The sequence below is a fragment of the Asterias amurensis genome, chromosome 2 (genome assembly GCF_032118995.1).
Source record: "Asterias amurensis chromosome 2, ASM3211899v1".
Lineage (NCBI taxonomy): Eukaryota > Metazoa > Echinodermata > Asteroidea > Forcipulatida > Asteriidae > Asterias > Asterias amurensis.
Genome location: NC_092649.1, coordinates 15,975,948 through 15,994,331, shown reverse-complemented (window position 1 = coordinate 15,994,331; position 18,384 = coordinate 15,975,948). Strand labels below are relative to the sequence as shown.

The following is an 18,384-nucleotide window of genomic DNA, read 5'->3' as shown; positions in this document are numbered from 1 at the left end:
TCTTGAGGGCGCTATTTTGTAGCAAGATATCCGTTTTCCCCACCGTGAGCACATGAAGTTTGAACAGATTTTCCCGAACACCTTTGCTATAAATTGCTGATTGTCCATCGAGCCTAGAGACCTTTGACACAGGTAGATACATCTTCACTTATTTTACTTCCATTTTCAGTGACATTTTTGGTGTTTGGATGGTCAAAAGAAGTGATTCTGATGACTTTTATTAAGTTCTCAATCGTTTTTGAAACACATGTGTTTTTATGCAGCATCTATTTCGTGATAATTTGTTCATAAATGATATCCTCGTGTACCCTATATTCACGCGCTGAAGACTTGAGATAGAATTTTAATTAAATTAACCGAACCGAGAACAACTTTGAGCTTTATTTTTGTTTGTCTGATGGCAAAGCTCATGTGAGAAGAGAATTTCATGCCCACAGAACGCTGTTGAAGCATAACGGAGGGCGTCGTCTGCAAACGACACAAATTTGTCAGAAAAAGTTTAACGTCACATAAATTCACACACTTGTTTTGAAACGTCAATACAGGGTCCCTCAAGTATTATGCCGCCTTTCTTCTAAACACTCGAGTCCGTGCGACAGGGATACTCCATGTAGTATAAGGCCAAAACTGCCATTACCCATCATTTGTAATTGTTGGATTTTTGCCAGGCCAATTAATTGAAACCCCATCTAACACCCGGCCCAGCCTGTGGTGAAGCCATCAAAACTATAAAAGCAACTCTAAAACGCTGTTTTTTTCCTTGATAATTTTATTCTACAAAAATTATGAACAATAAATTTGCCTTTTTTTTCTTAACGATAATGATGCTTCTGATCTGGTTTTTTTTATTATTATTATATTTTTTTGTTTTACTCTGTGAGCAATTTACAACAAAATCGTCATTTCTGGAATATTGACGCATTTTTTGTATCCCCTCTGTTGTCATGTAAAAATCATGTGATCTTGTAATTTAAGTATGGTATGGAAGTATGGCAGACAGTAAACGCACAGAACTTTCAGGGAAGCCTATTTAAGTGTTTGAATCAACCATTTTATGTAGCTAGGCATATTTTGTATTTAATCTAAAAGGTAAGATTTTATACTCAAATTATAGACCATCTTAATTAATACCAATCAGAAAGGCTTCGATTTGTCCCATCTTTGCTGGAGATTGAAGATTATGTTGTATTCTTTCAAGAAATTAGTAAAATATGTCATTGCGTATTGTAAACAAAAAGTTATGTGACAGGAAAGGTGCATGTGGGAATATTTTTATTAAACGCGCAGATTTGGGGTATCGGAGGTTACTTAAGTAACTTCGAAAATCATGACACAAATTCTAAGAAAACGAACTTGATCCTCAATGTCTAATGAATCCTTAACCCTTTCGCATGCACGAAACATTAAACATAACGTCACACGCTCCTCAGTGCGCCATGAAAATTCAATCGATTTCCGGCCGTATCTAGAAATCGTCGGATAACTGATTATACATGTAAGTTGAGTTTATTTTGTAAAGGATGAAATTATCTTTTGAATGATTTTCACAGTTGCCTTGGTTGACTCCCCACATTCAAGCTTTCTGGTTGGAAACATAAGAGAGATCAACAAAATTTGAAAACATTGTTTGTGTATCAAGTGAAGGTTTGTTTACTGTACGTTAAGCACACAAGTTTTCTCAACTTTATTGTCGTCCGACAGGAAAACAAAGCTACGAAAAGTGGTTGAAAATAATCACAACATACCTTAAAAAATAAAAATGAGTCGCTCTATTATCAACAGATTCCTTCTGTACCTAATATCTTCGAAAAATCCTTTCAAATCGCGGTATTCCGTGTGTAAAAACACCAGAAGTTTGACAACGAAACAAGCGAGAGACTGCCATTACTGTGTACATGTGTGGTTGTACATGGTACATCACTATACAGTCCTGCTACACAGAGATAAAGAGGCATATAACCAACACGACGTATGAAGCTAAACCACGAATGGTTGTGATTAAAATACGCATGCGCAAGTTGTGATTAGTCTCTTGCAGTCGTAATGTTGTGTTCATTTTTGAGCCAATACTATTTTATGTATTAAACCATCTAAAGTTTAACCCCGTCATATTTTGTATTGTACCTGTTATGGGTAAACTGTCTACTGACACCTTTTAATGGTTGGATCATGAATGGAGGTTTTCTTACCCTGTGTTCGCACCATTTCCCAAATAAACAGTGTGAATTGCATATTCATGAATATGCATTTAGGCAGAGGTTCAACCCAGTGTTTTGCATCTCAGTTCGTTAACATGGGAGGGCGCCAAAAAGCTCTAAAAGGTGCTCCTAGAGTCATAGCCACAACCAATGCTTGTGCTAATTAATATGCAAAAATTATTTTAAAAACTATTTCAAGTATCTGAACCTCTTGAAAACCAATCAATTATATTTTCATACAACTAATAAAACACTAATTTCTTTCCAATTTTTGGCAGGTCAGCTTTTCAAAATTTTTGCTGATTAGGCCATACCCCGGAAAAAACACAGACAAATCATGTGTTTTTTCCTAAACCGCTGCAGGTATAATGATCACTTTTTCACTTCCCAAGCCAAATATGTAGGACCAACCTCAAAGCCTACATTTGTCACGCCTCCTCAACATAGCACCCAGGTTGTGATAAATTGTTATAGGCCCCTAGTGACACAATTAATTGCATGACCCCAAAACAATAATTATTATTAAAACGAATTTGAGGGCATGGAAATGATTATGATAACCCGGTTTTTCGCATGACTTTTGGCCTATAGTGGCACCCTGACAACTAATGGGGCTTATTCGTCTCTCGTCACCACTTGGCTATTGTAAAAATATAGTACATCAAAGATAATTGAGCTAAAACAGAACACGAACAATCATAAACAATAATATAAATTCCCCCCTTTTTAAAAACCTTTTTTTTTTTCAGAAGAAAGCAACAATAATAAGCCCAAATTCTGTGAACAGAAACCGAGACACAAAGTCATTTATTAATATTTGGTCCGTTCCGGCCACGCCCTTGTGTTCTTTTTAGATCTAAATAATGTGTTTTAGTGTTCGGCGCGCGAGCAATTTCAAAATATACCAATACTCTTTAGCACTGACAATTAATTACGAAGGGGCTTTGAAAAGACAGGAAAATGCGGGAACACATTATTACCAACCGGTATATCTCATTTACAAAAAACTGCTATGATACATGTAGATAATAAGTCATAATAGTTGTATTGGGGGGGGGGGGGGGCTATAGTACAAATGAAATATCCTACAGGATTATTGGAGCAGACACTATAAGAGCATGCAAGAAATCATGGAAGATTACATTATGACTCAGTTTAATAAGTTTTAACCTTCAATTTTTTCAGAACCACTCAGGCAGGTCTCAGGACCAACAGGTTTACGAACTTGTTTTCTACCTAGCGCAATATTAACCTTTGTAACAATAGTTGGTTGAGATAACGTGGTGCATTTTTAAAATTTGATGATTATTGTGTATTTTATGATCTGTATCATCCCCCTTTCTATTACTTTAATTTTTTAAATATATTCTTGTTGTCTATTGTTTTTATGACTCTACTTGTATTAGATTCTCCTTATAGGCCTAACACAGGGAAAACAAATTTCATGCTGTTACCATGACAATAAATATTTTGAATCTTTGAATATCAAGTTGTCTTCAAATGCAGAAAAGCGTTAAAGTTACAGGCCTTTTACATGTACGATTCCAATGGTTTTAGGCTTTCCTCTCTTGTTTGTCATAACAGAAGTTGCATTTTCCAATGAAAAAGGAACCAAAATCTAATAATAAACACCAACATATACGTGCGCATAACTGCAGCAACATTTTCTTGAATAATTTTGATCAAGATTTTTATCACAACCATGGATGAAGGAAAATACAATATTTCCTGCCTCCATGTTACATTTATGCTGAGTTCCTTTGCTCTTCCAAATATCAGTCGACTTAATGAGTGCTGTATAAAAAAACAAAAGTACACTGAACATGGAGATCCATTGGTTGACAATTTGCATCAAAAAATTTCATTAAAAACTTTGATGTCTCCCTCCCTCCACCGTTGACAATAACTTTTGCCCCCAAAACTTAACTCTAGAATGTGAATGAAATGAAGATTCACACACAAAAGAAGTTGAAAATAAATCAGAGGAAGCTATTATTGCATTTGGTGCATCTATTGCCACAATCTTTATTTCTTTAATGATAGGCAAATACTGTATTATTCCATTGTTGTTTATAAAAAACATTGTTAATTTGCAGTTGGAAGTACAATGTACAAAAGGTTAAAATGATGCAAAGAAACAATCCCTCTTCAAAGTTGTGGTTGCAGCCACTTTAACTATTATTTCTGTAATGTTGAAATTTGATTACGAGGATTATAAAACCATACTATATTGCTGACATATCTTTGATGAGGAGTTGTTTTATTTGTTAAAAGAAGTTTTAAAAAAAGTGAAAGTGGTACCAATCTCCCTAGACGCATTTTTTCCACCAAAGGTTATTTCAACAATTCAAAGTACATACATACATCATAAAAGTATGGAACTTTAATCTAAACATGACAAATGTATGCATTTGTACAATTCGTTTTTACAACAATACATAGCAGTACAACATTGTCCATGTCCAACTTGTTTAATCTAGAAGAAATTGCACATTATTTTAATATATAAAGGTTCATGTAAATGATAGTACAGAAACTGCTTTAAAAACAACCAAGCTTCTTTAACTGTTCCCTTTTGCCACAAATAGCAACGATAATACCACACAAAACTGTCTTGAGCCATTAAGGAAAGCTGTGCTTTGATGTGATGGAAGGATGAAATCATCTGCTCTGCAACCTGGCCTTCTATCTTGAACACCCATCTGTTTGTATCCAATGGAACAGGCTAATGACAGAATACAAAAAGAAAATACATACTTAGTTGAAATTCATAAAATCATGTAGAAATTATGAGATGAGTGGCTGTGGGAAATATTTGTTTTGTTTCAAGGCAGGGTAACACACAAGTTCATGTCAGAAGACTACACATTCATTTCTCATGTGTTTACTTTGTTAGAAAATTATTGTTGGTATGCCAAAGCTTTCCTTCGGCTTACATTGTCTGTAAACTTGCCTCAAAGTTTATAGTTGTAACTCTCTTTTTAAGCTAATTTATGATACAAACCTACTTTTTTATGAATGTATGTATTCAGGTTTTTCATTGAATTGTGTAGTTTCCCATTGCATTGTGTATGGTGGTGTAGTTTCCCATTGAGTTGTGTACGGTTGTGTAGTTTCCCATTGAGTTGTGCACGGTTGTGTAGTTCCCCACTGCGTTCGTACGGTTGTGTTGTGTCCCATTGAGTTCTGTACGGTTGTGTAGTTTCCCATTGCGTTGTGTACAGTTGTGTAGTTTCCCATTGAGTTGTGTACGATTGTGTTTCCCATCCTACTGCGTTGTGTATGGTTGTGTAGATTCCCATTGGGTTGTGTACGGTTGTGTAGTTTCCCATTGAGTTGTGTATGGTTGTGTATTTTCCTACTGAGTTGTGTACGGTTGTGTTTCCCACTTTGTTGTGTATGGTTGTGTAATTTCCCATTGAGTCGTGTACGGTTGTGTAATTTCCCTATGAGTTGTGTACGGTTGTGTAGTTTCCCATTGAGTTGTGTATGGTTGTGTATTTTCCTATTGAGTTGTGTACGGTTGTGTTTCCCACTGCGTTTTGTATGGTTGTGTAGTTTCCCAACGAGTTGTGTACGGTTGTGTAGTTTCCCATTGAGTTGTGTACGCTTGTGTTTCCCATCCCGTTGACTTGTGTATGGTTGTGTAGTTTCCCGTTGACTTGTGTATGGTTGTGTAGTTTCCCTTTGACTTGTGTATGGTTGTGTAGTTTCCCATTGACTGGTGTATGGTTGTGTAGTTTCCTAGCCTATATAGGACTCTTTCTCTGTACACAGGAACAGAGTCCTAACTATTGAGGCCCGTTTCTGGGGCGGAAAACTTACCTGCAACAAGCCACTAATTTCAACAGATTTACATTCCATGGCGGCATACATGTACATTTTTCTGCAGTGGGTTTTGGTCCTCATATTTTCCTCACAAATCCGTCATTTTCGTGAAATAATGCAGTTTCCAACGTTAAAAAATTCCTGTTTCGAATTTCCTATTGACTTGTGTATGGTTGTGTAGTTTCCAATTGACTTGTGTATGGTTGTGTACAATGTAGTTTCCCATTGACTTGTGTATGGTTGTGTAGTTTCCCATTGACTTGTGTACGGTTGTGTAGTTTCCCATTGAGTTGCGTATGGTTGTGTAGTTAATTTGAGTTGGAAACTTACTATAATTTTATAATAACAACATACCCTGATAATTTGCTGACTGAGTGAAACTAAACGGAGGGTAATCCATTATCTTGGTGTTGTTTTTAGCAATCGTCTCTCTCTCTCCCCCCTCTGCTCTTTATGTCTGCGGCCGCTTTGAAGAGAAAACGCCACGGGTCGTCGGAATAAATTAGTATAGGTAATAAATATTCATGAATCTCATTTTGACTGATGAAGAGGAAACGACACACACAAGAGACTAAGCAAGCACTGGTTCCAACAGCACATACATTGTTCATAAACCAAAGCAGAAACAGGGAACCAGCAGCAGTAACCATAGAACGTGCATGGTTGTAGATCGTGGTTTAGCTTCATACGTCTGTTCTGTTATATATCTCGAGATAAAGCACCCACTCATACATGTCATGCGTTGTTTGATTGTGAAGTAACTTTTGACCATTGAACCTTGCGTCATTTTTTTCTTATGTTGACCATGTGCTGTTTTTAGACTGTTGTCATCTTGAGGTCGCGCTTTATCAACGGCTGTTTGCTGCATTATACTAGTGCGTTTATACGTCAAAGTACACCATGTCAAACTGTGCGTGTGGGCGGTATGCAAGGGATTACGCAGGGTGTCTCCGGGTGGTATGCGGGCTATAGGGTCAATAACACTCAAAACACCACTTTTTCATTTGATATGAAACCTCAAAGAGATATGAAGTAATGTTGTATCTAATTTACCTCTAAGAGATATCCCTCTTTGTAAAGATGAGTGAAAAGTGGTAGCAGGACGCAGAAATTTCCCAAGTTGAGATTTTGAACTTGGGTGGGCGAATTTTGGCCCTGTCTGTGTATCCTAATAGATCGTTTAGCACCGTGTGTAACCTAGGAATCAGCTATTCCTACTTGCGAACTAATTTCACTTAAAATAACAAGAGGTTACATGTCTTTACATCAATAGACTGATTACACATAAGCAAGTTTATTTGATGCTAAACTATGCAGACCTGCATATATATGTTTGTGAACGTGTTGCCCACAGGTAGCCTGGTTAGCCTTGCAGGGTCCTACTACTTGCCGTCAATGCGCCGTAAACTCACTCAACTCGGTGTCGACTCCTCCAATATAAGTTTAAAATCCACAAAAGAGGCATTGGACTGTAAAGTATTAGCTAAAAGATAATGTTTATAAGTTTTTTTTCTTATCATGAATCAGCAAAACCGTTGGCCGCCATCTTGCTTTTTCACAGAGCTTGTACAACATGGACAACAGAGGGCGCTTTCCTGGTTATGGAATAGTGTTGGCCCAAGACGTCAATTATCGGTACCACATAGTGTTTTTTGTACTGCATTTCGTGTAAATGCTGAACTCTTGGGTCAAGACTAATCCAGTGTACCTGCCATAGTGGTTTAAATGCATATTTCATCAAATATGGCGATCGATGATGCTTAGTGCAATCCATCTATCGGTCATTAATATATGTTTGTACATTTGTGTAGAGTAGTATGCACCATGTACAGTGTGTGTTTACGGCTGATTGCAGACATACATGTACGGCCTCCAGTCTGTGTCGTGAAGTTAGTCTGCAAGTATGAATAGCCGGTTGCCAGGCTGGGCTACACCACAAAGAGTATTATGAAAGGATTCATTAGACATTTGAGGATCGAGTTTTGAGTTGTTAGAATTTGTGTCATGATTTTTGCAAGTGGTAAAAGTGGGACAAATCTGGTGACTACCCTACTACCTGGATTTGTTAAAATAAGATTTTTTGTGTGCACGCTTCTAGAACGACCAAGTTGTAAAAAAAATCTCAACGATCTTGACAACTTGCTCCATTACGAGGCGCGCACACTACGGACCTCATAATTAGTCGTGTTCCTTCCGTTTAATTTTAACCCAAAACATGTGACTTTTTGACAAAATGCAGTCTTGGGCTGTCTACAACTTCAGTAGCATGATATTGGAAAGTTTCATGATGCAGAGAGTTGCAGACAAAAAAGGGAGGAAATTGATATCAATGAAGATGGGGCCAAGGATAAGGAGTGGATTGTAGAGCAATTAAATATGTGAACTGTACAAATTCAAGCTGTTTATAATTCTCAACAACTAATTTGATATGTACACTTCATCATCAGCAGACACCTTCACAGCAGTAGTCAACAAGAAATTGAAGGATTCAATCGACCCATGGAGAAAGACTGACAAAAGTACGACAGAAGAAGGTGAGAGATGTTCCACTTTTGCAACAACTCAAAATCTGAGTAATAATTTATATTATAACACACCTCTAGCTTGTTCTGTATTCTGGTTGGCTGAAACACAGTCACGTGGGATGAACTAATATAGGCTAGTGAACGCGCGCGCGTGTTTTGCGGGAATAGCACCAGAGCGGGCACTAGTCTTTGCAAGTAGTGCACGTGGTAACAGCGCCCTCTCTTGACTTGAACCGTGAACACAACTACAAAACTCCTTTTCTGTTCTTATTTGATATTTAAAACCGAGCTGTGTTATAAAACACATATTGACTGGCATAATTCGGTAACTAGTGTACGTCTATTCCCCCTCGGGCCTGTGAGTGACCAGAAGAGGGGCCTGTTTCCCTCGGCCTTCGGCCTCAGGAAATAGGTCGCTCTTCTGGTCACTCAAAGTCCCTTGTGGGAATAGACGGTTACTAGTTACCTCATTGCCAGTCAATATGTGTTATCTGTATCTATACTACATGTGTGTTATTTTTAAAACTGAAAATATTTCAGTGATAATTTTGTAACTAGTTAAGACCCAGGAACTGGGGCAAGATGTCACCCTGTGTGGCATGTGTAACCAATGAATGATGTAGGCAAATCTGCGCCTAATGCAAAATTATAACCTGAACCGGCTTGTCCCGGGTTGTTACAATGTCGCCCCCAGAGAGTGTCGCCCCCAAAACAATGTCGCCCCCTGACAAAGTCTCCCCAGATTGTTACAAAGTCGCCCCCTGACAAACTCGCCCCAGATTTTTACAAAGTCGCCCCCTGAGACTGCGTGCAAAAACCAGTGCCCCCTGACAAAGTCACCCCGGATGTACATGTATGTTTAGTTTGTGCATTGAATTCTACCTTGAAGGTTGGTGCTTTGGTAAAAAACACAATTTAAAGTATTGGGGTCTGGCCATTTTAAAAACCGTTACTTAAGAAGTCTTTATTATTTTCCGTACTAAATAACATCTGGGGGCCACAATGTCAGGGGGGACTTTGCTAGGGGGGGACACTATTTTGGGGGTTCAACATTGTCAGGAGAAAAAACCCGGGGTGAGCCGGTAAGGGGGCGACTTTGTTAGGGGCGTGCTTGCTAGGGGGGTGAGGTAGCCAGCCCCCCTCCCCCAGCTAAGTCGATGAGTTGTGAGTTGTTTTTAAGATGTCGGACAAGCATACGGTACTATTTTTTAATCACAGACATAATTACAGTGTAAATTCAGTGGTTAATAATGTAGATTTGAAATAACAAAGTTCAGTAGTTGATGTCATGATGTAAAGAAGAGGATTTACATACAGCAAAAACAAAGTTAAAATAACTCTGTACGGTGTGGCCGTCTTCATTTCAGGGCGCCGCAATGTTGACATTGCGTGGAGAGCACCAATCATTCCAAAGATAAACAATTTTTGCCCAAACAATTACGCTCTGTTTGCGCGAGAGGAACGCACCCCTGGTCTTTTTGTCCAGTGCCTTTAATACATGCATAGACAATAAAGCTGGTTGTTACAAAGTTGCCCCCTGAGAATGTTGTCCCAAAGTCGCCCCGGATGTACCTGTATGTTTAGTTCGTGCATTGAATTCTACCTTGAAGATTGGTGCTTGTGTAAAAACATCATTACATAATTTAAAGTATTGGGGTCTGGCAATTTCAAAACCTTTACATGTACTTAAAAAGTCTTTATTATTTTCCGTACTAAATAACATCTGGGGGCCACAATGTCAGGGGGGACTTTGCTAGGGGGCGACACTATTTTGGGGGTTCAACATTGTCAGGAGGAAAAACCCAGGGTGAGCCGGTAAGGGGGCGACTTTGTTAGGGGCGTGCTTGCTAGGGGGGTGAGGTAGCCAGCCCCCACCCCCCCTCCCCCAGCTAAGTCAATGGCTAGAAACCTCAGATTGTTAATGGGACGTAGTGGGATTTCTTGTGAAAAAACTCTAAAAATAACGTGGGCAAAGAACTGCTTCCTTAGGACGTATGTAGTGTACAAACAAAATGAGCCCGCGAAAATACTTCTAAGGTGTTTGTGAGTTGTTTTTAAGACGTCGGACAAGCATACGGTACTATTTTTTAATCACAGACATAATTACAGTGTAAATTCAGTGGTTAATAATGTAGATTTGAAATAACAAAGTCCAGTAGTTGATGTCATGATGTAAAGAAGAGGATTTACATACAGCATAAACAAAGTTAACAAAACTCTGTACGGTGTGCTTCGAAAAATCTCACGCGTAATTGTGTATGGTTGTGTATATTCCCATTGACTTGTGTATGGTTGTGTAGTTTCCCATTGACTTGTGTATGGTTGTATAGTTTCCCATTGACTGGTGTATGGTTTTGTCAATTCCCATTGACTTGTGTATGGTTGTGAATTGTCCCATTGACTTGTGTATGGTTGTGAATTGTCCCATTGACTTGTGTATGGTTGTGTAGTTTCCCATTGACTTGTGTATGGTTGTGTCAATTACCATTGACTTGTGTATGGTTGTTTAGTTTCCCATTGACTTGTGTATGGTTGTGTAGTTTCCCATTGACTTGTGTATGGTTGTGTAGTTTCCCATTGACTTGTGTATGGTTGTGTCATTTCCCATTGACTTGTGTATGGTTGTGAAGTGTCCATTGACTTGTGTATGGTTGTGTAGTTTGCCATTGACTTGTGTATGGTTGTGTAGTTTCCCATTGACTTGTGTATGGTTGTGTAGTTTCCCATTGACTTGTGTATGGTTGTGTAGTTTCCCATTCACTTGTGTATGGTTGTGTAGTTTCCCATTGACTTGTGTAAGGTTGTATAGTTTCCCATTGACTGGTGTATGGTTGTGTCAATTCCCATTGACTTGTGTATGGTTGTGAATTGTCCCATTGACTTGTGTATGGTTGTGTAGTTTCCCATTGACTTGTGTATGGCTGTGTAGTTTCCCATTGACATGTGTATGGTTGTTTAGTTTCCCAGTGACTTGTGTATGGTTGTGTAGTTTCCCATTGACTGGTGTATGGTTGTGTCAATTCCCATTGACTTGTGTATGGTTATGAAGTGTCCATTGACTTGTGTATGGTTGTGTAGTTTCCCATTGACATGTGTATGGTTGTATTAAGTGTCCTATTGACTTGTGTATGGTTGTGTAGTTTCCCATTGACTTGTGTATGGTTGTGTAGTTTCCCATTGACTTGTGTATGGTTGTGTAGTTTCCCATTGACTTGTGTATGGTTGTGTAGTTTCCCATTGACTTGTGTATGGTTGTGTCAATTCCCATTGACTTGTGTATGGTTGTGTAGTTTCCCATTGAGTTGTGTATTGTTGTGTAGTTTCCCATTGACTTGTGTATGGCTGTGTAGTTTCCCTATGACTTGTGTATGGTTGTGTAGTTTCCCATTGACTTGTGTATGGTTGTGTAGTTTCCCAATGACTTGTGTATGGTTGTGTAGTTTCCCGTTGACTTGTGTATGGTTTTGTCAACTCCCATTGACTTGTGTATGGTTGTGAAGTGTCCATTGACTTGTGTATGGTTGTGTAGTTTCCCATTGACTTATGTATGGTTGTGTAGTTTTCCATTGACTTGTGTATGGTTGTGTAGTTTCCCATTGACTTGTGTATGGTTGTTTAGTTTCCCATTGACTTGTGTATGGTTGTGTAGTTTCCCATTGACTTGTGTACGGTTGTGTAGTTTCCCATTGACTTGTGTATGGTTGTGTCAATTCCCATTGACTGGTGTATGGTTGTGAAGTGTCCATTGACTTGTGTATGGTTGTGTAGTTTCCCATTGACTTGTGTATGGTTGTTTAGTTTCCCATTGACTTGTGTATGGTTGTGTAGTTTCCCATTGACTTGTGTACGGTTGTGTAGTTTCCCATTGACTTGTGTATGGTTGTGTCAATTCCCATTGACTGGTGTATGGTTGTGTCAATTCCCATTGACTGGTGTATGGTTGTGTAGTTTCCCATTGACTTGTGTATGGTTGTGTAGTTTCCCATTGACTTGTGTATGGTTGTGTAGTTTTCCATTGACTTGTGTATGGTTGTGTAGTTTCCCATTGACTTGTGTATGGTTGTGTAGTTTCTAATTGACCTTTTTAGTTTAGAAGGAAATAATCTGACACAATCGTACCTCCACATTAACCATCAACATATTCTGTGTACCTCATGTTAGTTTTAATTATTATGAAGAGGTTTTTGATGTATTTTGGAACACAGCTTCTAAGACCTCTTTTTAGTTTATTCTCATCTGAATTGGTCTTGTAAACTTTCTGGTCAATAGGCTGCACGTTACGGGAGCACTAAACGTGAACGTCAAAAAAGTGTTTTGTTTATTGTCACTTTGGGCTTATTGCATCTCGCGACAAAAGACACAATTTCTGACCGCGTTCATGTTCACGCTGCTCTAAGAACAAACCTCCATACATCCCATATCTCGGGAACCCTATATCGTACAAACTAAATAAAAACGATAAATTCATCCTCACTTCTTAATTTTCTCCAATTTATTTTACTTTCAGAAAGCATGTCAAGTTATTTTTAGGGTTTGTTTGGGTCATAGACAAACTCCTAAAAATGTACCCCATTCAGCCGCATGAGGTCTCTTTTGTTAATAATTGGCCGACTGCTAAATTAGGCTACAAAATGGATTTGGCAAAATGTACATTCTGAGACCTGACCGACACACTGCTCTAACCAATTTTGTGAATGGACTTATTCAAAAGGAAACTTAATGTCGTTTTGCTTAACAAGTTTGACCAAATGCAAAGTTCTTTTTTACAGCTTCAAAACAGCCTTTATCGTACGTGTATAAGTTTCACAAACTTCCGTGATGGGGTAAACTCTGAAACTGCAACACTATACCTCCATGAACAGACCATATTCTAAAACGGTATTCATGTACTCATTTGAGCGTCCATAGTTTAAAAACAGCAAGATACGTTTTGCATCAATAGTGCAATTTCTGTATGCAAATTTTTGTAAGTCTGAGGTCGCCACCCACTTTCAACTTAAAGTGGTCCCACGGCGACCTCCTTCACCAAGCAACATGTGGCCTGTCTCAAAACCAAACACCACACTACTCACAATACACTGACCAGAATGTAAGGAGCGGTTATAGGCTCTTTGTGTAAGGCCCCCCCATTGGTAAGTTCCCTGAGACACCTTCCAACCTATAGCCGGCCCTACCCAATGTTTCCAAATTATAAAGCTTCCGTTTGATCCCATCCTTGTCCATCATGATAATTCTCATGCCGGTTTGGAAGTGAATGTTTTTTTAATAAATATTTAATCTTTTCAACAAATGAGTCACCTGTCAGAAGTATTTCTAGGAAGTCTGATAACAACATCGACCAGTGGTTGACACATGGTCGCCTGCGAAACATCAATCTGTGAGTTACTTCAATCATTCAATGCAAATTCGTGAGATTTGTTTCGGTTTTGTCCTGGCACCCAGCCTCTTCGACCCTGCGCAGCAATGAATGAACCAATCCAGAAAACCATGCTTAGTACAACATGAAAGTAACCCGACCAAAAAGGGCGGATCGAATGGCGGATGGGCCGGGAAGGGGCAATGAGTGAACCAATCCGGAGAACCATCTGTGAAACACTGTCCAATAAATTGTCTGTCAGAAAGATTGCTAGGAAGTCTGGTAACAACATCGACCAGTGGTTGACACGCGGTCGATGCCCAAACTTTCTCCAATCAGATGACTTGTAAGTGGGGGTTTTGTACACTTGCAGCCCGGCGTCTGAAACCACACAAACGTATTGAATTCCACACACTTAATCGTGTTGATTTCCACAAGGATGCCATGCCACTGGACCTTCTAATTTTCAATCCAAGATGGCAGGTTACGCTTTTAATAGTATAGATCCCGTGTGTGTAGCTTAGCTGTAATTAGATGCCACTTTCTTCAAAGCAAAACCTGTTCGTTATCATAAAGTAGCGTTGCGCACAGAAGAAGTGAATTTAAAAACTAAATAGTGCTACTAAAAATGAGAACCTGTTTTCGTGCGTATCCATTTCAAACATTTTCAGCGAAGGGGAATCACAGGGCCCGAACTTAATGGTAACATAAAGGGAAGGCAGCGGAGAGATGCAAGGAGATTAGCTCCATGGATTCATGCAGACACCACCCAATACTCGCTGCCGATCCATCCATACACGTGGAATGGCATCACCTTTGTTGCCGCGGTCATTTGGGCTAAAATAGACAGGAAGTAGCAGGTCAGTTGCGTTCCAACGATGGTTTACTGGGCCTCGCAGCGGGGGGTTGGTCGTAAAACCTGGGCTAAGTTAGGCTAGTCCACCATTTTGTTTGGTTTAGTTTAGCTCAGCTCAGTGGGTCAAATTAACCCTCGCGGACCAGAATATTGCGTTCCCGCGCGGGGTTAGTTTAGCACTTTTGGATTAAGGACTAGTTTAACCCCACGTCTGAACGTACCCATAGAAATCAAACCGGGAACGCTGCATGCTTTATTTATGTATGCGTTGAGATGCATACTGTTATCAAAGGGGGAACGCTGCATGCTTTATTGATGTATGCGTTTAGATGCATACTGTTTGCCCTACAAGATGGCGACTTTCATAGCAACAAAGGGATTATAAAATATGGTCTATACGCTATTCAGTCTAGCTACTCCTCGGGGGGGGGGGGGCAAGAACCAGTCACAATCTGAAGACTAAACTCCCACTTACCTCGTATTTTAAAGCTTTGGGCTTTCATATACAATTCAAGGTGCTAGGTATGAAAACAAAATACCGATGCGCCGTATTTTCGACTGCGAGAGGGCAATCTAAGTAATGTTTATCACTTCCAGGGTTATACATGTATGCGATTTGTCCTGCCAGTTTTAATCAGCGTTCTGTCATTATTGTTGAGTAGCTTTAAGTTGCTTTAGAGGTGGATTATAACGCCCCATTTTAAAGTCACTGGACACTATTAGTAATTGTCAAAGACCAGTCTTCTCACTTGCTTTCTCAACAATGCATGAAATAACAAACCTGCTGAAATTGAAGTAATGAAAGAAAAACACCTTTGTCACACGCAGTTGTTTGCTTTCAGATGCTTGATTTCTAGACCTCAAGGTCCACAAGTAAATCTGAGGTCTCAAAATCAAATTCATGGAAAATAACTTATTTCTCGAAAAGTACTCCACTTCAGAAGGAGCCAATTCTGTCATTTTTTTATACTATCAACCTCTCCCCATTTCTCGTTACCATGTAAGATTTCAAACTATTACCCGGTACTTTTTTTGAGTAATTACCATTAATAGTGTCCACTGCCGCCTTTAAGGTCTTATTGTCCGTGGTGGGATATGATAACTGTGATGATAATGTGTTCCAGTCTTTAATGAATGTTTTTGGGTATGAATGAATCTACCCCGGAAGTGACTCAAATACGTTTGAGAGTGCCCTCACATGGCACATTGCTCTATTCTGATTGGTCAACAACAATTAGGACAAATTGGCCTACCATTGAATCTCTAATCATAATAACAATCTTTATAACACACCTCTTTCTCATTCTGTATTCTGGTTTGCTGAAACACGGTCACGTGGGATGAACTAATATAGGCTAGTGATCGCGAGCGAGTGTTTTGCGGGAATAGTACCAGAACGGGCAATGGTCTTTGAATATAGTGCCCGCGGTAACAGCGCCCTCTCTTGACTTGAACTGTGAACAACAACTACAAAACTCCTTTTTCTGTTCTTATTTGACATTTAAGACCGAGCTGTGTTATGAAACACATATTGACTGGTGTAATTCGATAACTAGTGTACGTCTATTCCCCCTCGGGCCTGTGAGTGACCAGAAGAGGAGCCTATAGGTCGCTTTTCTGGTCACTCAAAGTCCCTCCTGGGAATAGTTGTATACTAGTTAACTCGTTGCCAGTCAATATTTGTATATTAGCCACTTGCGATAGATGTTCGTATCCTTCACAAAGTGATTCGACTGTGGTTTGGTCAACGTGTTCATGTAGACCTCTTCTGACCTCAAGTCATCTCACAGGTCGTCTTCAATAGCGCTGCCACCAGGCGGAAAATTTAAAGGCCTAAACCAACGGAGTTCCGCCTCACCGGTTTAGATTATCGAGTGGGTAGACTAGGGTTCACCGTCAAAATATATGACCAAGCAAGAGGATAAAACCAAATGATTAAATCTGCACACAAGAGTATTTTTAAATACTTTGCAGAATTTAAAAATTCTGCAAAGTGGCAATAACTGGTTTACTTGACTCTCCACTTCAACAAATTATTATTTACATCACTCAAAATTTACAAGCCAGGGTTTTTCAGTTCTCTTATATTTCCCAAATGAATCCTCTAAATTTGCTGGTCCTCCACCTGCAAATCCACTACTTAAACAAGTTAAAAACTTAAACGATACTAGGCTCCAACCTACAATATCCACTGCTCCGAGTGATCTTGCGCTCTACAGCTTCAACAAAATCCACTTATTTAAACCTATAACAAACTACAGTGATACCAGGCTCCGACCTACAATATCCAACTGCTCCGAGTGATCTTGCGCTTTGCAGCTTCAACAAAATGCACTTATTTAAACCTATAATAAACTACAGTGATACCAGGCTCCAACCATACAATATCCACTGCTCCGAGTGATCTTGCGCTTTGCAGCTTCAACAAAATGCACTTATTTAAACCTATAATAAACTACAGTGATACCAGGCTCCAACCATACAATATCCACTGCTCCTAGTGATCTTGCGCTTTGCAGCTTCAACAAAATCCACTTATTTAAACCTATAATAAACTACAGTGATACCAGGCTCCAACCATACAATATCCACTGCTCCGAGTGATCTTGTGCTTTGCAGCTTCAACAAAATGCACTTATTTAAACCTATAATAAACTACAGTGATACCAGGCTCCAACCATACAATATCCACTGCTCCTAGTGATCTTGCGCTTTGCAGCTTCAACAAAATGCACTCTACCTATAAACACTAAAAGGGTCCTGCGCTTTGCAGCTTCAACAAGATCCAATCCAAACGAATCAATGAGCGATGAAAATTATAAGGGAACTGTCCACTCCTTGTCTGATAAGATAAACTTGAGCTTTGTAATATAAAACACACCAAGTGATATTGTCAAGGCCCTGTGGCTCCTATATCCTCCTCTACTACTTACAATTAGCTATCTACAAATCTAACACAATCCTAATGGCTCCTCGAGTTCAGCTCCTTGAACTCTTGTGGCTCCTCGAGAATGCTCTTCAAGAAAGTCTAACGTAATTCCTTAAATAGCTCCACAGTTCCTAAATAATTATCCTTTACTAATTACAATTAATTATCTACAAATCTAACACAATCCTAATGGCTCCCCGGAGTTCAGCTCCTTGAACTCTTGTGGCTCCTCGAGAATGCTCTTCAAGAAAGTCTAACGTAATTCCTTAAATAGCTCCACAGTTCCTAAATAATTATCCTTTACTAATTACAATTAATTATCTACAAATCTAACACAATCCTAATGGCTCCCCGGAGTTCAGCTCCTTGAACTCTCGTGGCTCCTCGAGAATGCTCCTCAAGAAAGTCTAACGTAATTCCTTAAATAGCTCCATAGTTCCTAAATAATTATCCTTTACTAATTACAATTAATTATCTACAAATCTAACACAATCCTAATGGCTCCCCGGAGTTCAGCTCCTCAAACTCTTGTGGCTCCCCAAGAGTGCTCCTTGAGAAAATCTAACGTAATTCCTTAAATAGCTCCACAGTTCCTAAAATAATTATCTGGCTACACAACTCCTCTAATAAGTTACAATGAAGCTCCCCAATATTGAATCTATAAACTCCAGAACTCCTCCATAGCTCCCCAA

At 39.2% G+C, this 18,384-nt stretch overlaps 1 protein-coding gene across 3 annotated transcripts in view; it reads left to right on the top strand.

Annotated features, from left to right (window-relative positions):
• The window catches only part of LOC139954292 (protein O-mannosyl-transferase 1-like), a 95,784-nt gene that overhangs the window by 18,415 nt on the left and 58,985 nt on the right, over nucleotides 1–18,384 (top strand). For 2 of the 3 annotated variants that reach the window (XM_071954028.1, XM_071954030.1), the window contains exons 2-3: nucleotides 8–132; nucleotides 8,474–8,560. The gene's annotated coding sequence lies outside the window, so the exon portion shown is untranslated. The remainder of the gene's footprint in view (nucleotides 1–7; nucleotides 133–8,473; nucleotides 8,561–18,384) is intronic. The other variant, XM_071954029.1, reaches the window with a different exon arrangement.